The sequence below is a fragment of the Eriocheir sinensis genome, chromosome 34, assembly GCF_024679095.1.
Source record: "Eriocheir sinensis breed Jianghai 21 chromosome 34, ASM2467909v1, whole genome shotgun sequence".
In the NCBI taxonomy this organism is placed as follows: Eukaryota; Metazoa; Arthropoda; class Malacostraca; order Decapoda; family Varunidae; genus Eriocheir; species Eriocheir sinensis.
This window is the reverse complement of record NC_066542.1, coordinates 7982163-8007244: the sequence shown is the minus strand read 5'-3', so window position 1 is coordinate 8007244 and position 25082 is coordinate 7982163. Positions and strand designations below refer to the sequence as shown.

The 25082-nt window shown below is 43.9% G+C and overlaps 1 long non-coding RNA gene across 1 annotated transcript in view; it reads right to left on the bottom strand.

Moving 5' to 3' along the window:
* Positions 1-25082, bottom strand: part of LOC127007022 (uncharacterized) — a 129249-nt gene that overhangs the window by 31036 nt on the left and 73131 nt on the right. The window contains exon 3 of the long non-coding RNA XR_007760021.1: positions 16511-16629. This is a non-coding gene — a long non-coding RNA (uncharacterized LOC127007022). The remainder of the gene's footprint in view (positions 1-16510; positions 16630-25082) is intronic.

The following is a 25082-nucleotide window of genomic DNA, read 5'->3' as shown; positions in this document are numbered from 1 at the left end:
CTTCGATAGTTTGATTTTGTGTTGAAGCGAAATCCACCACCAGATAAAAGGGAGTTATTAGGTCATTCTCCTCTACACCGCCTCCACCTCAACCTTTCTAGACCCTGACCCACTGAAAAAGCATAGGTTAGATAATTGTACTTCGATGGCTTGATTTTGTGTAAAAACGAAATCCACAACCAGGAAAAAAGGGAGTAATTAGGTCATTCTTCTCTACACCGCCTCCACCTCAACCTTTCTCAGACCTTGACCCATTGAAGCAGCATAGGTCAGATAAATGTACCTCGATAGTTTCAATCTATCTCTGTGTAAACGGATACCAGAGCCAGAAAAAGGGTGATTAGGTCATACTTCCCTTCACCAACTTGACACCAACCTCAGACCTTGACTCACTGACACAGCGTTGGTTAGATAAAGGCATTTCGAAGGTATCAGTTTCTGCGTGTGTAAACGAAAACCAGAGCCTGAAAAAAAGGGAGTGATTAGGTCATTTTCTTCTACATCGCAATCTCAACCTTTCTAAGACCTTGACTCAATGAAACAATATAGGAAAGATAAATGTACTTCGATAGTTTCAATTTCTGTGTGTAAAAGAAAACCCAGAACCATAGAAAAGGGGGTTATAAGGCCATTCTCTTCTACATCGCCTTCTCAACCTTTCTAAGACCTTGCCTCAATGAAACAATATAGGAAAGATAAATGTACTTCGATGGTTTCAATTTCTGTGTGTGTAAATGGAAACCCGGAATCATAGAAAAGGGGGTTATTAGGTTATTCTCTTCTACAGTCTACATCGCCTTCTCAACCTTTCTAAGACCTTGCCTCAATGAAACAACATAGGAAAGATAAATGAACCTCAATAGTTTTAATTTCTGTGTGTAAACGAAAACCCGGAACGACAAAAAACAGAACCGGACAGTCTTTCTCAACCCACCATAACCCTGAGTCACTGATATACCATTAATAAAAGTCGTTGAAACTCCCCTTTACGTTGCATTTACATCGTGGAGGCTTGACCTGTAGATATAAACAAATACGAATGATTGTTTTCTTAGGTCGTTCTGCCTTGCATAACCTCGACCTTCCCTCCCTGCACCAACATCTCACTGAAACCCAACACGACCCACACGACCCACACGATCCTCCGCCTGTCCACCCTTATCTCCCTCCACCACGAAATCCAAACCTATCGCCTTCAATCCCCTCCTACCTACGATACTACGGAAACCTATACAATATTTCTCTCTCTCTCTCTCTCTCTCTCTCTCTCTCTCTCTCTCTCTCTCTCTCTCTCTCTCTCTCTCTCTCTCTCTCTCTCTCTCTCTCTCTCTCTCTCTCTCTCTCTCTCTCTCTCTCTCTCTCTCTCTCTCTCAACGGCGCACAAAATTAAGGTGAGGTGAAGATGAAGGGAACCGAAGCGTCGTGTCATTCTTTAGGTCAAAGGCTAATTTTTACCTGATTGAAATTCTCTCTCTCTCTCTCTCTCTCTCTCTCTCTCTCTCTCTCTCTCTCTCTCTCTCTCTCTCTCTCTCTCTCTCTCTCTCTCTCTCTCTCTCTCTATTGCTCTCTTTCTCTCTCGCTCTCAGGTGTTTGTGTGTGTGCGTGTTCGTGTGTGTGTGTGTGTGTGTGTGTGTGTGTGTGTGTGTGTGTGTGTGTGTGTGTATGTGTCCCCTCTGTAACACACACACACTACGTTGCTCATTCATTATCTTCTAGCTTGTGACATATTTATCTCCTCGACCATTTTACGCTCCGTGTGTTTATCTTCAATGTTGTGTTTGATCTCTTTGAAGGTTACTCTCTCCCCTCTGAGTATTTCATTTCCAACGGGTGGAATTAATGTGTGTATATTCGCATTTCACAAGTGGCGGATATACTTAATCCTCGCAGCACGGAAACATTGCTACTGAATATTACGTTCACTGCCACAAATCTCAAACAGAAAATATATAACTACTACTGCTGGCCCCATTATTATTACTAGAATTATACTGCTTTTGCTATTATCATCACTACTACTGCTACTACTACTACCACTACTACTACTACTACTACTACTACTACTACTACTACTACTACTACTACGTCATTAATACTATCACTGCTACTACTAATATTAATAATGCAAAATATAAACTACTACTACTACTACTACTACTACTACCACTATTACTACTACTACTACTACTACTACTACTACTACTACTACTACTACTACCATTACTACTACTACTACTGCTGCTACTACTACCACCACCACCATCACTGATAAAGAAAAGACGAAGAAGAAAAACAAAAAGAAATAGAATGAAAAACAAGAAATAGTTTTGAATGTGATAACTGTTTTTCCTTACATAACCAAGCACTGAAAAAACAACATCACAGCACCACTATAAAAAAAACATTCATCCCCCTCACACCCACGGCGGCAACAATATCACACAAACCAACCACAGACATTTTTTCACAGCATTCTCCACCCATTTCACTCTTCCCTCTCCGCCTATTTTTTTCCGCAGCGCTGTCTTGTCTCACTAAACTTTTTTCCCCTCCTTTTTTTCCCCCCCTTCGCGTCTTCTCTTCGTCTCCCAGCCAGGCAGAGCGAGAGGCAACGTGTATTCGCTTTCACACCCTCGGAGTCCAAACAAACAGGGCGAGGGGAGGTGAGCTTCGTGACACACAGTGGAGTCAACGTCCTTCCTGAGACCCTGGCACTTGTTTCGCTTTCCTTTTTTGTGCCGCCAGACGGGACGCAGAGCACGGAGACACGGACAGGAAAAAGGCAAGGACCGAGGATGCAGAGATAGACGGGAAGAAAGCGAGGAGTGAAAAGACATACAGACGGGAGAAAGGCGAGGAGAGAGGAGACAGAGCGACGGGAAGAAAGGGAAATAAAGAGACAGACAGACGGGAAACGGCACAGACAGACGGAAGGAAGGCAAGGGGCGAGGATATAACAGACAGACGGGAAGAAAGCGAGGAGTGAAAAGACATACAGACGGGCGAAAGGCGAGGAGAGAGGAGACAGAGCGACGGGAAGAAAGGGAAGTAAAGAGACAGACAGACGGGAAAAGGCAGAGACAGACGGAGATACACAGACAGACGGCCAAAAAAGCGAGGAATAAAAAGACGAAGAAGGCGAGGATCACAAAAATACACAGACACACTGATACACAAACACACAGACACACTGATACACAAACACACAGACACACTGATACACGAACACACAGACACACTGATACACAAACACACAGACACACTGATACACAAACACACAATCCCGAACGTAAGCAGGACTGAGACGCACACATAGACGGTTAACAAACAAACAAACACACACACACACACACACACACACACACACACATATATACACATACACACACACAAACAAACAAAAACACACACAAGGTTACCGGAAGGCCTGAAGACAGCTTGCTACCCTCCGTAAAGTTCAAAAACTATAACTGTACGTTTGAAGTTTTTTTTTATTTTTATATCTCCTCTCCTCTCCTCTCCTCTCCCTTTCCCTGTTCCTCTTCCTGTTCCTCTTCCTGTTCCTCTTCCTGTTCTTCTTCCTGTTCCTCTTTCTGTTCCTCTTCCTGTTCTTCTTCCTGTTCTTCTTCCTGTTCCTCTTCCTGTTCCTCTTCCTGTTCTTCTTCCTGTTCTTCTTCCTGTTCCTCTTCCTGTTCCTCTTCCTGTTCTTCTTCCTGTTCTTCTTCCTGTTCTTCTTCCTGTTCCTCTTCCTGTTCTTCTTCCTGTTCCTCTTTCTGTTCCTCTTCCTCTCCTCTTCCTCTCTTCTTTCTCTCTTCTTCCTCTCTTCTTCCTCTCCTCTCTTCTCCACTTTCTCTCCTCTTTCTCTCCTCTTCCTTTCCTCTTCCTTTTCTCTTCCTCTTCCTCTTCTCTCCTCTTCTCTTTCCCTCTCGCAGGTACACAACGTAATTTAACACTATACCTTCACACTGTTCTACGCTTTTTATGCTCCAGGAGGAAGACAACAGGGAAGAGCGGGCATTAAAGAGAACAGAGCCAACATAACCTACCATTCAGCACAGCACTCGAACTGAACATTTATAAACACGTAGAATCATTTGTTGTACGGTTATGAAAAGATCACTAAAGTTCCTCAGATTTGCCGTGAGATAAACTAAGGAATAAATAACAAACAGGAGTATCATTTTTTCTATAAGCGTTAACTTTTTTCCCATCTAACTAAACTAAGAGGCAGTATTTTCATTATTTCCATCACCGTTGCCAGATTGTCGTACTCAGAGCATCGTGTTTACTATTTTTTGACACTTGACAATCCCCAAAAGACATCAGGAATTGACGATTGTAATGAAAACTATAAATGAGTCTCGTTATTTGGGTGTAGGACAGTTTTTGGATCGGAAGTCGGTATAAAGAAGAGGCTGAGTAAGGTTGCCAAATTACCGTACTCAAAACATCGCATTTATCAGTTTCAGGGCCCAAAACTTTCGTACCCACACAGATAACGAAATTCCAGTTAAAGTTCTCGTTAAAAGCATTACTTATTGTCGTACTCAAAACATCGCATTTATCAGTTCCAGGGCCCAAAACTTTCCTACCCACACAGATAACGATGTTCCAGTTAAAGTTCTCGTTAAAAGCATTACTTATTGTCGTACTCAAAACATCGCATTTATCAGTTTCAGGGCCCAAAACTTTCCTACCCACACAGATAACGATGTTCCAGTTAAAGTTCTCGTTAAAAGCATTACTTATTGGCGTACTCAAAACATCGCATTTATCAGTTCCAGGGCCCAAAACTTTCCTACCCACCCAGATAACGATGTTCCAGTTAAAGTTCTCGTTAAAAGCATTACTTATTGGCGTACTCAAAACATCGCATTTATCAGTTCCAGGGCCCAAAACTTTCGTACCCACCCAGATAACGATGTTCCAGTTAAAGTTCTCGTTAAAAGCATTACTTATTGTCGTTTGTTTGCGATAGCTGTGACTCAGAACCGGAAAATACGATGTGCTGAGTGCCTGAATACGATAATCTGGTAACCCTGAGGCTGAGTAAGGCAATCTGGCAACGCTGATTTCCATGACTTCTCTATACAAATATCCGCACCTTGTTTCCGGCGCTTCAGACATCAAGGCTTCCACGTGGCTGGGCTGAGAGGGGTCCGTGCGCCACTACTTCGAAACTGGACTTTATGGCGAGTGGGCGAGCCAGTCCGGAAAGTAATTACTGATTCTCCAAAACTCTCCACCTTCAAGCGTGCCACTTCCGAGGATCCTTCCCTCCCACGGTTCGCAGAAAACTCATCATTATACCGGAGCGGGTGGACACTTTTGCAATGGTTAGTGAATATATCCAAGAGTTGGAAAGTTTCGTTTAGTCGGCGCAACATCTGTGGTCATATGCCGGAGAGAGACAGAAGGGGAAGGAATTATAGGAGAAGGGTGGACAGAGGCGTAGGGTAAGTAGGGTATGAGTGATTCAAGAAACGGTACTCACGAAATACACCAAATAAATTGTTGTGTGAAATAAAAGACTGAAGAACACATGAAGAAAACTGCACTACGAAATATTACTACAAATACCTATATACTTTACCTTCACGTTTGCCTTACTGAATCGGTATTTCCCTTTCCAGTACACCGTTGCCAGATCATCGCACTCAGAGCATAGTATTTACCGGTTTCTGACGCCTAACTATTGCCAAGAAGCATCCGGATCTAACTCTTTTAACGGTAACTATAAATGAGTTTCGTTATTGGAGCCCAGAAGACAGTTGTGGGGCAGAAAGTCGGGAAATATAAGCGGCTGAGTACGACAATCTGGTAACGTTGAATTCACAGTCCCTCCTGTCAGATTATCGTACTCAGAGCATAGTATTTACCGGTTTCTGAGGCCTAACTATTGCCAAGAAACATTAGAATCTAACTCTTTTAACGATAACTATAAATGAGTTCCGTTATTGGAGCCCAGAAGACAGTTTTGGGGCAGGAAGTCGGGAAATATAAGCTGCTGAGTGCGACAATCTGGCAACGTTGTAATCCAGTATCTTACAAAGTCACTCGGCTATTACAACCCAGCGATGACCGGCCGGATTTTACCGTAATCTTAACATCAACCCTTGCCTCATTTCCGCTGCCTGTATAGAGTAACATCCTTTCCGTTAGGGCTTCTCCAAATAGACGAGTCCTTCCAACAAATAACTCACGATCTCACTCACCTATCACGACTCAGCGATGACTGGCCGGATTTGGGAGTAATGTCAACTTCAACACTTGCCTCATTCCCGGCGACTGTGCAATACTGTCTCACTCTCTCGGGTATTCAGTTCACAGGTGGCGTACAGGTGCGTGACTCAACCAGAACACTTCCTCGGGTATACAGTTCACAGGTGGCGTACAGGTGCGTGGCTCAACCAGAACACTTCCTCGGGTATACAGTTCACAGGTGGCGTACAGGTGCGTGTCTCAACCAGAACGTTTCCTCGGGTATTCAGTTCACAGGTGGCGTACAGGTGAGTGACTTAACCAGAACACTTCCTCGGGTATACAGTTCACAGGTGGCGTACAGGTGCGTGACTCAACCAGAACACTTCCTCGGGTATACAGTTCACAGGTGGTTTACAGGTGCGTGTCTCAACCAGAACACTTCCTCGGGTATACAGTTCACAGGTGGTTTACAGGTGCGTGTCTCAACCAGAACACTTCCTCGGGTATTCAGTTCACAGGTGGCGTACAGGTGAGTGACTTAACCAGAACACTTCCTCGGGTATACAGTTCACAGGTGGCGTACAGGTGAGTGACTTAACCAGAACACTTCCTCGAGTATTCAGCTCACAGGTGGCGTACAGGTGCGAGGCTCAATGTGTGTGCTTGGGCGAGGAAGTGTTTAACAATCCGGCCTATAGCCCCTTTAAACATCACATCCCCCTTCTCCCCGGCGACTGTACAGCATCAATTCATCTCCCTGGACTCAGGGTTGCGACACGACACTCGGCACGCACTCCTTCAGGCTAGACTTGGGCGCCACTTCCCTCGATTGCCTCTCTCGCTCCCGGCAATTCTCAGCTGCTAACGAACCCATGCACCCAGGACGAGGCGGTATCGGAGCCTCTCGTTATCGCATCAGCTCAACGAGGCCATCAAGTGACGTGTTGGCGCCTGACACACACGAGGTCGCCACCTTCTGCTCAGGTGATATGTATGTGGAGGCTTTTCTTTTTCTTTTTTTTCTTATTTCAGCTGCACTTTTTTAATGCGTGAGTGTGAGTGTGAGTGAGTGAGGTGTATGTAAGTGTAGGTTTTCTTTTTTTCTTATTCCAGTTACGCTTTTTAATGTGTGGTGAGTGAGTGAGTGAGTGAGTGAGTGAGTGAGTGAGTGAGGTATACGTATGTGCGGGTTTTCTCTCTCTTATTCCAGTTAAGCTTTTTAATGTGTAGTGAGTGAATGAGTGAGTGAGTGAGTGAGTGAGTGAGTGACAGATACCTTCTACACGGTTTTTTTTCTCATTTTACAGGAAAGGAAGCAGCTCAAGGGCAAAAAAAAAATAATGAGGGAGACAAAAAAAAAACATTATCCTGCATTTCAACATACCTCACTCGCTTAATAAAACCTCAAAAAATCACTAAGCTCCACCTCTTTAACCTCCACATAACCCCAAAGAATCAACCAAATCCACCTTTTCAACCTCCACATAACCAACCAAATCATTTTCCTGAGTCTCGACCTTTAAAGAAACAATCGGAAGAGTTTCAAATTCCTGCACGAGTCTTTCCTTGCACCCCGCCCCGCCCCGCCCCGCCTGGCCCCACCCGTCCCCGCCCCACCCCGCCCCCCTTTCCAGTGTTTGCCCTCATGTCCCTCCGCGTGAACAGCATCCGGGACCCTCTCAGCGGCGGTGTTGCTCTTCCCGAAGCGTTATTCGTTGTGGCAAGGGCGAGCAGTCTATATCCGTTTGTTTCCCCGTCTTTAACCCTCATGGTCTGGTGCCTCTTATGTCTAGGGTCCCTTCGTCTAGTTCCTTTTATTGCCTGATTCTGATTCTCTTTAGTTTGGGTATTCGATTGTAGTCTTCGGTTGGTGTGGCGAGATCGATTATTCTTCCTCCGTTTGTTTCTGCGTCTTTAACCCTCAAGGTGTGTTGCCTCTTGTGTCTAGGGTGTCTTCGTATAGTTCCTTTTATTGCCTGATTCTTCTTTTCTTTTTTGTTTTGTGGATTCTATTGTACGAGAGCGACAATTCTATATCCCTTTGTTTCTTTGTCTCTTGTCTCATGGTGTGTGCCTCTTGTGTCTAGGGTCCCTTTGTCTAGTTCCTTTTATTGCCTGATTCTTCTTCTCTTTTGTTCTGGGTATTCGATTGTACGAGAGCGAGAATTCTATATCCTCTTGTTCCATCTAATCTCATTCCGATCTTTTTTTCTCTGCTTTTCTCCGTCTATTCTCTCTAACGTGTGATATTTCCTCTGCTTTCTTGTACCTTCCCCTTAACAACTGCTTTATTTTGTATCTGCTTTTTTCGTTTATTTCCCTTTCAGCCTGCAGCCCGTACAGTGTTTCCTATTTCTGCTTAAACCACTTATTTACATTGCGGGGTTTTTTTCGTCTTTTCTTTACCGGATCTCACTCTCCGCCAGCCCTTGCTGCGACTATTATCTTTTTAAACAAGAACCTGTACAGAGAATGACGAACCCCCCACCCCTGGCAAGACTGTGACAGAAGACCAATCCTCCCTCGCGGCTCAGTCTGTCTGTACCCAACCTGATGAATTTTAATAATCCTTGGAGTGGCTTGGTGAGAGGTCATAATCGGAAGACAATAACAAGATATATTAAACGTCGAGTCACAGAAAGCAGGTAAGAGATATGGCAGCATGGAGAAACACACACACACTCACACACACACCTACCCACACACACACACACACACACACACACACGTAACCTTACAACAAACATTAATACTGCTCCACATTGTTCTTCCAGTCATGATATGTTAGAGACGAATAACTTATTTTGTATCTTTTGTTTATATACGCTTGTCCGTTTACGAAGAGTTTCTGTGCCGTGAAAATATAACAGCCACGCGAATTTGTAACACTGACGATGACGATAAAAATAACTACAAAAATAAACTCAGTTCACAATAATATTCAGTCATTACCTAAGGCTTTGTGACTTCCAACAAATAACTAAAATATGACATCCTTTCGCAACATTTATGGTCATGTAATTCTTTTTCACATACACGCACTCAAATAAATTAACAAGCAAACTAATGAAACACACACACACACACACACACACACACACACACACACACACACACACGCACACACACACACACACACACACACACACACACACACACACACACACACACACAGAGCTTCAGAAATACACTCCCCACTGACAGCAGACACGAAGGGCTGTGAGAGTTTATTCCTGGCGTCGCATTTAAATATAGAATGGCTCTTTGGGTTCCTGTGTGTGAGCGGGGTGCTGAGGGCTGTCCCCTCCCCGAGTGAAACTGTTGGTCAGGAACTCAAGCGAGGAACAAACCATTTCACTTTCCTTGTCTTTTGTTGATGATTGAGAGTCTTTAACATTGGCTTATCGGCTTGGTTTGTCCTTTGAGCCAAGATGTTTTCCTATCCAAAGTTAAAGGCATCGATAAGTTAAGAGAACAAGTGGAAACGGACAGGTGATGTGGCTAGACGGGCAGGTAACAGGTGAAGCAAAAGGCTGACTGACTGGACCCCGACAAAAGATTAAGAGGAACAGAGAGAGACCTGACAGAGAAATGTGGATTGGGATTGAGAAGTTTTGGCGCGACATGACAGAGAATGGCACAGAACAGAGCCTGATGGAAAAGGATTTGGAAATGGATGATGACGATGATTGTGGCGATGATGTTGATGTTGATGGTGTTGCTTTTGATGATGATGAAAACTGAAGGTGACTGAATATACCCCAGAAAGAAAACCAGGTATATTAAACGAGTTACATATTTGGTTGATGATTGTGGTGATGATGTTGATGTTGATGTTGATAATGATGAAAACTGAAGGTGACCGAATATGCTAGAGAAAGAAAACCCTGTAGATTGAACTAGTTATTTATTTGGTTGATGATTCTGGTGATGATAATTATGTTGGATGATAATTATGTTGATGTTGTTTTTGATAATGATGGTAATTGAAAGGTGACTGAATATACTGCAGTAAGGAAACGCTGTATATTCAACTAGTCATTTATTCGGTGATGGCCTTCATAAATCGAGCTTCATTTCCACTGCTTTACAACATGATGCAATTAGATCCAATGTTAATGAGTATATAATGTGCGCCTCGTGTCAGTCTGCTCCCTAAACGTCACGTGTTGATGGAGCATTATTTGGCTTGGCGCAAAACAACAATACATTAAAAAAAAACATTTATGAATACACGTCACGTTTGCAGAATGACAATGAGCCTTATGTAAACAGTTCACGCAAAAAAAAAAATAATAATATACTGCCTGTGTGTGTGTGTGTGTGTGTGTGTGTGTGTGTGTGTGTGTGTGTGTGTGTGTGTGTGTGTGTGTGTGTGTGTGTGTGTGTGTGTGTGTGTGTGTGTGTGTGTGTGTGTGTGTGTGTGTGTGTGTGTGTGTGTGTGTGTGTGTGTGTGTGTGTGTGTGTGTGTGTGTGAAATCCTTTTAAAACTTCTGAACACTTGTCGTTATCCTGCTGTTGTTCCTCGCCCTAACTTTTCCTCTCCATTTCCTATCTTTTCCTCTTCCTTCCTTTCCTTCCGTCCCTACCCATAGTTTCTCCTCCTGCATGCTCTCCTTGCTTTCCTCTCCTTCAATTTCCCTTCGTCCCTATCCTCGCCTTCACGGCATATACCAGTCCACACTTTTTCACTCTCCTCAACGCTCTCCTTTTCCTATCCTTCCTTTCCCTTCCTCCATTCCCTCGACTTCACTCCATACAATGACCCACATATTTTCCCTTTTCTCCTCCACACACTTCTTTTCCTCCCTTTTCCTTCACCCTTCCTATAGCCTTCACAACATACAACGACCCACACTTTTTCCCTGTTCTCCTCGACGCTCTCCTTCTTTTCCTCTCCTTCCTACCCGAGCCTTCACGCCATACAACGACCCACATATTTTCCCTCTCCTCCTCGACGCTCTCCTTGTTTTCCCCGTCACCCTTTCCCATGACACGCGGAAGTGGGGGCGGCGGGTGCATCCTCCTCACGCCCTGCTCAAAACGCGACGGTAAAAAAGCGCTTGTCTGAGGTTGATGGATTGAGTATGTAAATAAGACGGCTCCCCTGCCCGCTAATACGCTAATCCTTTAAGATTATAGAGACAGGAAAGATGCTGTTCCTCGTGAAAACAATCTCGAGGCGGGGGAGGAGGAAGAGGAGGTAGGGGAAGATAAAGAGGATAAGGCACAGGGAGATAATGGGGAGGTAGAGGAAGGGAAGGAGATTGAGGCAAGGGAAGACGAAAAGAAGGGAAAGAGGAAGATGATGACAAAGGAGGAGACAAAAGATGATGAGAAGGTAGAGGAAGATAAAGAGAGGGATGCAGATGAAGAGGAGGAGAAAGAGACAAGGGAAGATGAAGAAGAGGGAAGGCAGACGAGGAGAAGGTTATAGAGGAGGATGAAGAGAAGGCAGAGGAAGATGAAGAAAGGGACGAAGAGGAAAATGAGGAGGAGAAGGGAGGGAATGATAGATAAAGAAGGTGATAAAGCGAGGAAAAGGGAAGAGTGGAGTGAGTGAGTGAATGAGTGAGTCAGTCAGTTTTGTCTCTGTCTGTCACAAAAAAAAGGAAAACAATACAAAAGACAAACACAAACAACCAAACAAACGAACGAACAAATATATTCCGTGGCGTTCCCGTGTTCAATTAACCTTCAATGATCCGCGGTCCGCCAGGTGAGAGTGTCTGGCCACCTGCTGATTGCCCGAAGCCCCGCGCCACCTGCCGCTAATTGGGTGAGGCGCTCCCCGATGCCTCAGCCGGGCGGTACAGGGTTTCACGCACTCCCAGGGGCGGGTTGCCAATGTGCTGTCATTCAGGAGGCAATTACACGGTGGAGAGAAAGTTGGCAAGAGTTTAGGAGCGCGCGGAGGCCGGTGAAGAAAGTAAATAACTCCACGGTAGCCTTACAAGTTTTCTTCTTTACAAGTATACGAAAAGAAATCAATGGGGTCTTGTACCTTACTGTTTGCTATATCACTGATACTAACAGTGGTTCTAGCGATATAATAATGCTAACAATATAATAATAATGATGATAATAACCATAATATCATAACAATACCAATACCATTATTATCATCACTATTGTTATTAATATTATCATTACTATCGTTATTATTATTATTATTTATATTATTCTATTAACAGAGAAAGAGAGAGAGAGGCAGAAAGATAGACAAACAGACAAAGAGACAAGGAGATAGAGATACAAACAAACAAACAGGCACAGACAGACAAAAACAGAGACAGACAGACAGGAAACACACACAAACAAATACAGGCACAGAGAGACACACCGGGCGACAGATGAACACACAGACAGACAGACAGACAGACAGAAAAAGACAAGTGGGAATAGGGGAAAGACAATACGAGAGACAGACAGACAGAAAAAGACAGAAGTGGGAAAAGAGGAAAGACAACACGCATCACCCAGACTTCTTTCCACCGAGCAGATTTCCCCGTCCCAACTTTTAGCAACTCGAAATAAAGAGTTTGACAGATACTCGTGTCCCGCTCTCGCCGCGCTGCTTGCCAAATGCCTCGCGGGGGACGATTCAGCTTTCCCTCTTCTTTTTCTGGGGCGTTGGATGTGTTTTGTTGCGGGGTGTTGCGCTGGACTGCATGGTGTAGTGTTGTGTTGTGCTGTGTTGTGGGCTTGCATGCGTGTGTGTGTGTCTTAGTGTGTTAGTGTGTGTGTGTGTGTGTGTGTGTCCATCTGTCGGTCTGTCTGTCTATTTGTTGTTTTTTCTGCTTTTTGTTTTACGTTTTTGCCTGTAGCGTCGGTGGTCTTTCTTTGGTGGGGTTTAATGGTCTGACCCAGCCCGTTATGGCGCAGGCAAGCGTTTATAGTGGCGCCATCCTGGTTTGTTTCCTTGTCATGCTCCCATTTATCGTTTTGTTAGATATATAAAAAAACTAAATGGAAAAATGAATTAAATATGAATTGATAATATATATGATAACCTGAGAAAACAAATGTGATCTTGTCTCAACCAAATGACCTTTCTAGTGTGTGAATTTATTTTTTTATACATTTTTAACATAGAAAACATTAACGCGTGATACATTGTTTCGCATATCCACGGAGAGATTATATTTGAGTCTGTAAATATTTGAACTAACCAGATTAAACAATTACTGAATACTGTAAACACAGAGTAAGGCTTCACTTGGTAATTATTCCGTTATGTTCCCGGTAAAACAAGACGCGGAAACGGAGGATTTGGGTATGGAGTGTTCAGGGATGTGGGAGAGGCGCAGTGTTCGTGGGAGTAACGTCCTGCTAACTTTCTAAGACGTGTATTGTTGCAGGGTGTTGCGCTATAGACGGTTTTGTGTTGTATAGTGTTGTGTGCATGCGTGTCCGTGTGTGTGTGTGTGTGTGTGTGTGTGTGTGTGTGTGTGTGTGTGTCTATCTGTTTGTCTGTCTATCTGTCGGCGTCAATATTTCTGCTCGTTCGTGTCTGTGCCATGTCAGTATTAATGGTTTCGTTAGGTATATAAGAAAAACTGCGTAGAAAAACTAATAATATATGAACTGATGATATATACGATAAGGGTACAGAGCTGTGAGTGAGGCGTAGTCTTCCCCGCCAACCTCTGAAGATTTTCCCCGCATTGCTTAGCTAACGTTACCCCATGACCGTAAGTCTGACCAGAGTTTCGATCAAGTGGTGGACCCGAGCAAAAACGAAAACACCGCTGTAAACTCACCATTAGTTCACGCCCCGTCAGTGTTAATGTAAGAGAACATGTTTATGGCCCATTAGTTCAAACTGGTCTTGGACTGTTGAAAAAATAGATAAAGGCAGCAGTTTCTTCCAAAAATTACAACTTTTACCTCTGATTGTACTCTTAAATGTTGATTTCTGGGAGTGAGACCGTCCATCTAGAAACACAGCGACACAAAAAAATCGCGAAGTCATGCTCGGAGACCACCTCCCTGCACCGCGCATTCCGGCTTTCCGAAGAATTCAAATTATCTTCGCCGTCGCCACTCTGCTGTCTTGTTTTTCTCGTCTTTTTTTGCCTCCGGTTCGTTGGTGCGGGAACAAGTACCTGCACAGGCTGTCTGGGCGCGTGTGTGGCCTGCCTGCCCGAACACTAAACCCACAACATAAGGAACACAACCGCTACGCCTGTCTATGCGTCGTGGGTGATTCCGCCGGGTGGCCAGCCTGGGAGGGTCCTGGGTGCCTTACGCTTGTGGTTTGCTTCATAAGGCTGTGTAGTTACGTTAACGGTAAAAAAAATGCAATCCACGTTCGAAAATTCATACCTGTAAGTATTTGCCCGTGCATTTAACTCATGTTCTCTGTAACGAAGAAGTACAAAGCGAAGCAATACTGATCTGTCAATTGCATCTTTATACGCCTTTTTAGAAAATTCATTATTAGAGTAACAATGCAGTGCGACATCTTCATATTTTTTTTAAGGCAAAACCTTGAGTTTCTCAAGTCATCGCTTCGTTGAATTTGTTCGATGACTCGCCAGATATCTTCGGCCTTATAAAGCGTTGAATTTTTAGCTTTCCCTTCCATTACACAATTACTGTGCGCAGTCAGTGTTAAGGCTTTATCTTTACCTTCTGTCAAAATCCTATTTCAAAATATGTTATATAGAAAACCTGCCTCTGCCCTGACCTTGCCTAGAGCGTGTCACACCTCTCGTGCATACACAGGTGCTGACGGGCCGGCGACATCCACATACAACCCCCGCAGAGCATGTAAAGCGATAGCGTTGACAAGCGCCAGAACAAAGAGTCCGATGGATTTCCCGGCACGCACGAGTGGCAATCACTGGCCTCAGCACGGCACATGAACACACGTCTGTGCGGCCTGCCGGGGCGAAGCGTCAATATTTGTCCACGTGTAAGAGTGTGGCGGAGTGTGTTGGGGCGAGTCCCGACCACAACCCCGCCTGCCTCACCCCAGCACCCCAACCCGATACCTCACCCCAGCACCCCAACCCGATACCTCACCCCAGCACCCCAACCCGGTACCGCACCCCAGCATCCAGAACCCCGCTCCCTACTTGCATCACCCCAGCACCCCAACCCGGTACCTCACCCCAGCATCCAGAACCCCGCTCCCCACTTGCATCACCCCAGCACCCCAACCCGGTACCTCACCCCAGCACCCCAAGCCGGTACCTCACCCCAGCATCCAGAACCCCGCTCCCCACCTGCATCACCCCAGCACCCCAACCTTATGCCAGGAATCCCGAACCCGCTCCCTCACCCCAGCATCGAGACCCCCCCTACCCACACCCCTGAAAGCATCCTGAACCCCGCTACCCACACCCAGTCCCTGCCTCACCCCAGCACCCCAACTCGCTACCTCACCCCAGCATCCCTTACCCTATTACCCACACCCCTGAAAGCATCCTGAACCCCGCTCCCCACACCCAGACCCAGCATCACCCCAGCAGGCAGGTCCCCACTAGCAACATCACTCGCCTCGCCTCCCAGGGGCCTATACTTCACGCTGGGCGACGGAGAGCAACACGCTGAGGGAGGAAGGAGACTCGCCGCGGGGTAGGACCAGAGATCAAAAGGTAATTTTACACTGCTTAAGAAAGGCAATAAAGGAAGCGAGAGTAGATTGCGGTTACGAGGCTGCAAAACACACACACGTTAGATATAATAAGAACACTATACTCAAGAAATAACGTATAGGAAGGAGCGAGAGTATATAAAGGTTCCTAGGCTGCAAAACACACACGTCTCGATATATAAAATAACTACACTAAAGAAAGAGGGTATAGGAAGGAGCGCAAGTCAATAAAGGTCACAAGGTTGCAAAACACACACGTCCAGATACACACAAACACCATACTTAAGACAGAGCGTATATAGAAAGGAACACAAGTCAGTAAAGGTTACGAGATGGGGAGAATAAACATGTTCCGAGATTAAAGAGAATGGAAATCAGGTATCCGGTCGTACAAAAAAAAGGGTGAAACTAAAATGACCAGCACCTTCTGACCAAACACAACAGCCCTGCACAGAGGCGAGAAAATGGCTGGCAAAATAAAGTGATGATAGAAACGATTCCCTTTCCACTTACTGTCAGGTGGATAAAACAACTGCATTACTTTTAAATTGGAAATATCACTCACATCATACAGCTGAAATAATTAAACCAAGATACGTCACCAAATCAACATCATATCCGTGTACCCGCAGTCACCGCCGCACCTCGACAAAGAAGAGAACCAAAAAGAGCAACAGAAGTCGATGCAAAAATCACACCTACCTTGACGCCCTTGGGATGGAGACGCGGTGGCTGGTGGTGCTCCTCCCCTCCACCCCGCGGCCTCGACCCCCGCCCCACGCACACCTTCGCCGCACGAGGGGCTGCCAGCACACGAGGGCCTGCCAACACAAATAAACATAAAACTCACGAGGCGCAGAAGATAAACACGATTACATTGATAAGCTACAACCGGAAACACCTCCATTGGCTCGTGTCCAGAAACAGGATTATAAAGTGCCGAGTTTATTGGAGAAATATTTATAATTCGGGTTTGGCTTGAGATTGAAAGATAATTCCTGTTTTTTGTTTTGTTTTTTTGTATAAGTGTAAGAAAAATGTTATCCAATCTTAAATCATAAAATCCTCTCGTCGGAAGCTTCAACATTTTTTTCGTTGAGCAAGTGACACGGCTGACAGATTTCTCGTTAATTTTCAGAAGTAAATAATATTCTAATAAAATGTTATGACGAAAAGTGAGATGGCGAAATCTTGCAACTATGACGCGCCTCACAAGACACAGACAGACAGACAGACAGACGGAAAGACAGAAAATCAAAGACAGACCCAAACAGGAACAGACGGGCATTGGCAGAGACATATAGATGAAAATATATAGACACATAAAACTCAGAAAATTCGAGACAAAAAAAATAAACTAATTGACAAAACAAAGACAGACAGGCGGGTAGTCCGATAATCAGTAGACGGCAATACAAACAAAATAGTCACACAAAGAGACGTTTAACTACAGAAAAATCGACAAAGAAACGCGGTAATCATGCAAAATGGATTATCTGAAACATTTCGTATCAACAAACTCATTCCCATTATTTCGCGAAACACAAAGAATGGAGAGATTTTCTACGGAAACAATAAACTGCCTAACGCTTAGAACAAAAACACAACAGCCTCATAAACACACGAGACTGAGAATGACTAAAATGACTTCGTCTCCAAAAGGTCTCCCATCCATTACCTACCTACGGCAAGAGTTACATTACATTAACCTCGACCGCTTTCCTGTGTGCCTGGAGTTGCGCCACATGACGGGCAAAAGAGTGACAAAAGAGACCTCGGATTCAAGGCCACATTCTTAGACATTTCGGAGCCCAAACACACATATTTGACACGGTTTTCGTAGGAGTTTTGGTGATTTCCAGGGGTGGTTTAATGACCCTGGTGATAGTTTGACCATTCTTTACCCTGAACATAAAAAAAATCATGAGAACCCGATTGATCTTCTTTTTGGCCTTTGGAAAGAGTTGATGTGAGAGGCGGAAACGTCTAAGGGTCGTATTTTAAAATATTTCGTCGCCCAAGTTCACATATTTGACATGGCTTTCGTAGGAGCTGTAGGCCTTTCCAGGGGTAGTTTTATGACCCTGGTGGTAGCTTGACCCCTCTTCTGTGTCATGAACCTTAAGAAACACTCATGACAACCCGATTGATCCCCTCTTTGACCTTTAGAAATAGTTGATGTGAAAAGCGATGGTGTCTTAAAATACGGCCCTAAGAATACCAACCTTAGAGTCACGCCACACAGTCTCGTTCTGTGTCCAACAAAGCGGCGTGAAGCGTGCAAGACATTATCACCGTGAACTCGCCATGCCAGATACAGACAGATACCATTATTTCTTTCAATTCTCATCCTTCACGAAAAGCCATTTGTGTTTGCCAAGAGCCAGTTATCAGAAGATCTAAACTCAGTAAAAGTCACGAGCGCTTTGTTTTGTTATTCCTTAAATACGGAAACTCTACATTTAGCTTTTTCTTCTACGTTTCCTCATATGATATTACTGAATCTCTATGGCATGTGCTTCAGAATCTCTATGTTATGTGCTTCAGTCTTAAAGTGTAATGATATCCCAGCTCCCCTTTCGAAAATATTAGCAAAAGTTGAATCTTCCACAATATGCCGTAAGCCGTTTAGAAAAAAAAATCTTCAAAGCGTATTGTGCAACCCCATATGTGAAAACTCGGCCACAAAGGAAGAAGAGTACTCTCGAGATAAGCACCGAGACAAAGATGGTCCCTGATGAAGGCCGTGAGACAGGTGTGGGAAGGGAGAGGCGTGGGGCCGAAATGAGGGTGGAAGGGGCAGCTGAGAATTACCTCTTCAGATAGTTTACCTGAGTGTGTGTGTGTGTGTGTGTGTGTGTGTATGTGTGTGTGTGTGTGTGTGTGTGTGCCACCACCGACAAGCCAGCCCCGACAGGTGAGCAAGGCAGCGAAGGTGAGCCGGCTGAGGGATGGCCGCGCCGGGCGAAGGTAGTTAGGGCCGACAGGTGGATTTATGGCCGTCTCAGGATCCCTTCACCTGGGGCTGCCGCGCGGGGGTGATGCACGGTCTACGACGCTATGCAAATCAGGGTGTTCAGAGTCTATTAAGGAGCGAAGGACACGGCCATCCCGCTGAGGCACGCTACTTGCCGACCCTCGGGAACAAACACCTGGTAATGATACGCACTCTATTAGTTTCTGTCCACACCGATGTTATGTAGCACCAAAGCTATCAGGGTGATTCTTTGAGTCTAACGAGTTTAAAAGGGTGAAACAATAAGGATTAGTAGTAGATATCAAAACGTTAATAAAACACAATTGCCATTTGTTTCTGTCCTCACGAACGCCATATTACAACCAAATTATCAAGTGGGTTGTTTGATTGAGACAAAACTGAAGAAAGAGTAAATGTGGAACTCTCACCGTGTCAACAATCGCTATGTGGCACTAAGTAGTAAAATCGTGTTAATAAAGCATGATAAAATTGGTTCGTTCAACATGAAAATCACATAGCACTAAAACTATATATTTGATTGTTTCATAATCATAAAACTACAAAAGGGAAAAAATTAAGCCAGCCTTCAGGTAAAAAAATGATTTGGGGCACTAACAAAAACGGGTTACTGAACCGCATAATGTGTTTGTTCCTGTCAACACCGAGCGTCAACAAACAACAAAACTGTCTGGCTGAATATTCGATGGTGACGAGACTTGAGGGAGGAAGGAAGTATGTATAACTAGCAACAAATCAATAATTGGCTGCGTGACAATAACAAGAAAGACATGAAGCTAAAAATAATCGATGAAACTAACTTTTTTTGTCGCATGTATACTTTGTTTATTTCTTATACGTTTATTTTATTTTTTTTATTTTTTTTTGTGTGTGTGTATTTTACTCTGGGTGCTCGTGTTTCTTTGGGTAGTGTTGTAAATACAGGTGACAGCGGAACCAAATGACCAGCGAGATACTGAGAAAATTATATTCAACTAATGTCCAATTCCTCGACAAATTACCTTCACGACTTACTTTCCTTTACCTCTCACAACTTATCTCTAATGGATTTCCTGACACATGAACGCAAACTCCAAATATATATTCACCGTCTAACACACGCACACGCACACACACACACACACACACACACACACACACACGATGACCGATAAAAGATATAAATGCTGACTTTCACGGTTTCTCCCCTCTTATTAACATCGAATATATGCCAGTTTAGGGAATACATCAAACATCCAGACTGCTGAGTAATTGATGTTGAGGTGAATGTTCTTTTTACTAACTGGAACACGTGAAATTTAGCCTTCACAACCCCCGACTTTCTGTTTTATATATGTTTTTTGTTGTTTGTGTTTGTGAATGTTTGTGTGCGTGTAAATCTGTACGTGTAATTGTGTACGTGTAGGTGTGCGTGTGCGTGTGTGTGTGTGTGTGTGTGTGTGTGTGTGTGTGTGTGTGTGTGCTGGGTTTTTTCTGAATCTAATTGCCTACATACACTACTCTCCAGCATTTAATGGCATGCCTATAAGACTTTAGGCGACATTTTTCATGAAATTCCACTGGCTAAATCTCCACCTAACCACGACCGTAAAAAAAAAGCGAATCATTTCAAAACCTCACGAACTACAGACCGCGGCCTCGATCCAAAGGTGAACCGCTCCCCGCAAATAAGGAAATCGGGAGAAAAAACACGGCAATTATACGACGACCTGACGGGGAACAGACATGAGATTGGCAGCCACAGCGCTTCCCTTCACAGACAGCCGAGTGGCGGGGAGATGAGGGGGAGCATGTTCGCCAGTCTGTATGCATGATTCTAAATAGTACTCGTATAGGAAAGAATACCTCGCGGAAACTGAACTGAGGTAGAGAAATGGACTACAAAAGAAAGCCTCCTCGGGAACACTGAACTTATGTATAAAAATTAACTATGAAAGAAAGCCTCGGAAAAAAATCAAAACAGGTATAAAAGTGGACGAAAAAAAATCCTCCAAAAAACTGAACTTAAGCATATAAATGGACTGAAAAAATGAAAGAAAAACTGAACTGAAGTATAAAAATGGACTAAAAAAAGAAAGCCTCGGAATAACTTAAGTATAAAAATGGACCAAGAAAGAAAAACAGAAAAATTGAAACTCGGGAAAACTGAACTTAAGTATAAAAATTAACTAGGAAAGAAAACCTCGAAAAAAAAATAGATAAAATATAATAAAAACTACTGCTGGAATAATTAATGTTTGCGAATCCTTAATTTGACAATATTTCACTTTGAGACGTCAGGTAAATTATGTTAAGTAGTTTTTTTTATTAATGTGAGTACTGCTAATTGGAATGTTAAGTAGCTACGAATTAATGAACGTATTATAATGAGAACCACGTGCTTAACATGGCAATATTTCACTTTTATACTTCAAGATAAATATATAAGTATTTTTTTAATGAGTACTAATTAGAAAGTTAAGTGTGTATAGACGAACTTAACATTAATGAGGCGTACATGATTATCTTAGCAATATTTCACTTTAGTACTTGAGTTAAAAAAAATATATATAAGGTATTTTTAATGAGTACTAATTAGAAAGTTAAGAATGAATAGACGAACTTAATATTAATGAAGAGTACGTGCTTAACTTTGCAATATTTCACTTTAGTACTTCAGTTAAAAAATATATATGGTGTTTTTTTAATGAGTACTAATTAGAAAGTTAAGTATCAACAAAACTTAATATTAATGAAGAGTACGTGCTTAACTTGGCAATATTTCACTTTAGTACTTCAGTTAAAAAATATATATGGTGTTTTTTAATGAGTACTAATTAGAAAGTTAAGTATCAGTAAAATTTAACTCTAATGAGGGAATACGTGCTTACCTTGGCAATTCTCACTTCGATACTTCACCTCGAATTTCCCAAGTAGTTTAGTCTTTAAGGAATACTAATTATTAGGTTAAGTACAAATTGACGAACTTTCACTAATGAGGCGCGCGTGGTGGCATGTGGCTCTCGTCCGGTCATTACAGAAATCACTTGTCCAAGGCCACACGTGACCCCAATGCAAGAGAAGTCAGTTGGGAAGTAAATCAACCATGTTGACGTTTATTGATGGCTTCACTTTGGCTTCTGTTGTTAGTGTCAGGGCAACATCCTGGTGGAATTGTTCTCAGCCATTGGAATGATTGATTTGTGACGGTAGAAAAATAATAATAATAGTAATTGTGGTAGTAGCAGTGGTAGTAGTAGTAGTGGTGGTAGTAGTAGTAGTAGTAGTAGTAGTAGTGATAATGATAATAATAACAACAACAACAACAACAACAACAACAACAACAACAACAACAACAACAACAACAACAACAACAACAACAACAACGTGATAATAACAATTCCAAAGGCCCATCCAAAGTTGATACAAAATGGTAGCAACACCTTATACATCTTCCTTTCACAGAATAACAAGAAAATCAATCAAATTACAGTTCCTCAATAACAAACAGTCAACGTTATTCTCTATCAAACAAGAAGTGTCACCCTTCAGACGCCATGGAGGTGAATCGTTCCTAGTCAGACAAGCAAACAGCCTTCACTGCTCCGGCGAGAAGGTGTTCATTTATCAGACAAGAGCGACACCAGTCAGGGCTTCAGAGGCGACGTTACTCGTGGATAAGTCAACAGGGCGCACCGTGTCTGTCTGCCTTGGCCTAACGCGCCCCTTTGTTCTCGTGACTGACAGACTGCAGGAGGTGGCGGGGGTCGTGGAGGCACAGGGCTCACCTTTGTCTCTATTTCCTTCACGACTAAACCTGAACACCCCAGCATTTCACCCTTAACACCATCTGCTCAATACCCACTGGAATCGAAGCAATGCGTTGACGTCAAACTTAACCCCGATTTCTCTGGCAAATTAGTTAACCTTCTTCACAGCTAAGCATTAACTCCTTTGATATAGTTAACTTATATACATCTAAGCACCATCCTTTTGTAGTTAACAGGAGGCAATGTTCCTTTACAAGATCTAACAATGATATCAATTTATAGCCTTTACTTTTAATTAACCTTTACCTTGCCTTTCTTTACGTAACATGTGGCATAATTTTCTACCTTAGCCAACAGGTGAAACTCTTGCTCAGGTCCATTATAAAATCTAACAATGATATCGACTTTTTTTTGCCTAACATGTGGGTTTCTTTCTTTCTACCTGAACTACTACGTGAAACTCTTCTGTTGTTTTATAAGTTCAGACATTTTCTTTTCTTTACATCTGTGTACTTCTTCCCACCTTAGCCAACAGGTCAACGCTTGCTATGTCCCTTGATACGTTCTGACAATGCTATCACAGTCTCTTTACTTAACATGTGGCCTTCTCTCTACCTAGGCCACCAGGTGAAACTCTTCCCTGCCATCAGACTCAGGTAGCATCAATCATCCCCCGGCGCCCAACAGGTAGCGGCGGTAGCATCCAGCACTCGTCCAGCAGGTCCAAGGGCTAACAAGCTACACACTTTCTACACTAACTGTGATTTATCCCGCCAGAGATTGTGTATTTGTGAGAGAGAGAGAGAGAGAGAGAGAGAGAGAGAAATAATATATACACACAATACCTCGACAGATACCACAACATGACACTCCGACACCACCACCACCACCTTCATCACCACCACCACCACCACCACCACCTTTGTTCCCCTCCCTGCCAGAACCGCGCACAGGTGACAGGAGTCTTTATAACACCTCAGCTTAAACAAACACACTAAACAAACACACCTTCCACCAGTCACCTACATAACCTTTCTCACACACATGACAAGCTTCCTCTCTGTGTCTTCCCCTTCTCTCCCTGTCCCTCCCTTCTTCTTCTCCCTGTTCCCTTTTTCTTTCCTTATTTGTGTTTTCCCTTCCTTTCTCATCTTCCTGTTTCCACCTTTTCCCTTCCCTTCCCGTTTCCCGTATTGACAACCCTTACTTTTTCCTCCTCTTTATTCCTTTTTCTTTCTGTTTATTCCTTTTCCTTCCCTGTCTCCTCGCTTCTCTCCCTCTATTCTTCTCTTCCTTTACTGGTTCCCTTCTTCTTATTTTTTCTCTTCCCCTTTTCTCATTGTCCCCTTTTTCCTTTCTTGTCTCTCCCCTTCCCTTTCCTTTCTGTCTATGTCTTCCCTCCTTTTCTCTCCCTTCACTCCCTATCTCCCTTTTCCCTTCCTATCTCTATCCCCTTCCCTTCCCTTCCCGTCTACATCTTCCCTCCCTTCGTCTCCCTTTCCTCCCTAACTCCCTTATCCCTTCCTATCTCTCTCCTTCCTGTCCTGTCTACCTCTTTCCTCCCTCCCCTCTCCCCTAACCGGCACTTTTTTTCTCCCTTTACCCCCTTTCAGACACTTCCTCCTCCTACCCCTTCCCCCATCCTGACACCCTCGCGAGATGGGTGTCAGCGGGGGTCTGGGAGCAGCGCCGCCAGCCACGCCGTCACCTGTTTGGCCGGGCCGCCTCGCGTGTTAATGGCTCGCCGGCCCCGCGCTGAGAGGAGCCCTTTTTCCCGTTCAGGTGACCGACGTGCGCGTGACATCAGCCTCGTGTAATCTACCTGAGCACCTGTTTAGACTCCGCCGCGTGTCCCGCCTAACATATCGTGCCGTGACAAGGGAAAAAAGAAGCTGCTACACATTCACGGACCCCTCTCTACCTTGCCCCTTCAAAACATGTCCTGCCGTAATAAAGAAAATAAACACATACACAAATACTAAAGAAAAAAAAAGCTAAACACACACACGCACACACATACACACACACACACGAGAAAATGTAGACTCAGGGCTGTACTTAATCTATTCTATCTTCCTTTTTATACAAGCAAAACATATGCGTGGGATTTTTTGGTTTTAAGAAATTGAACAATATGAGTGGAGTTGCACCTCTCGTAAAGGGAAGTGAGGTGGAGGTGGAGCCTATGGTGGAGGTGGAGAAGGAGGAGGAAGTGGAGGATGAAGTAGTGCCGGAGGTAAAGGCGGAGAGGAAGAGGGAAAGAGTGGGGTGGAGGTAGATGTAGAGGTGGAGGTTATGCGGAGAGATGGAGGTGAATGTGAAGATGGAGGTGGAGGTAACAATAGTGGAGGTGGAGGTGGAAGTGTAGATTATAAGGACAGTAGAAGTGGAGGTGGAGGTGATTTTAGCCTCAAGTTCAAGTGTGAGGTGGAGGTGGAGATTACAGTGGAGGTGAAGATGGAGGAGGAGGTGGAGGAGGAAGAAGAGGTGAATCAAGCAGCCCCCCCCCCCCCCTCCTTCCTTCCTTCCC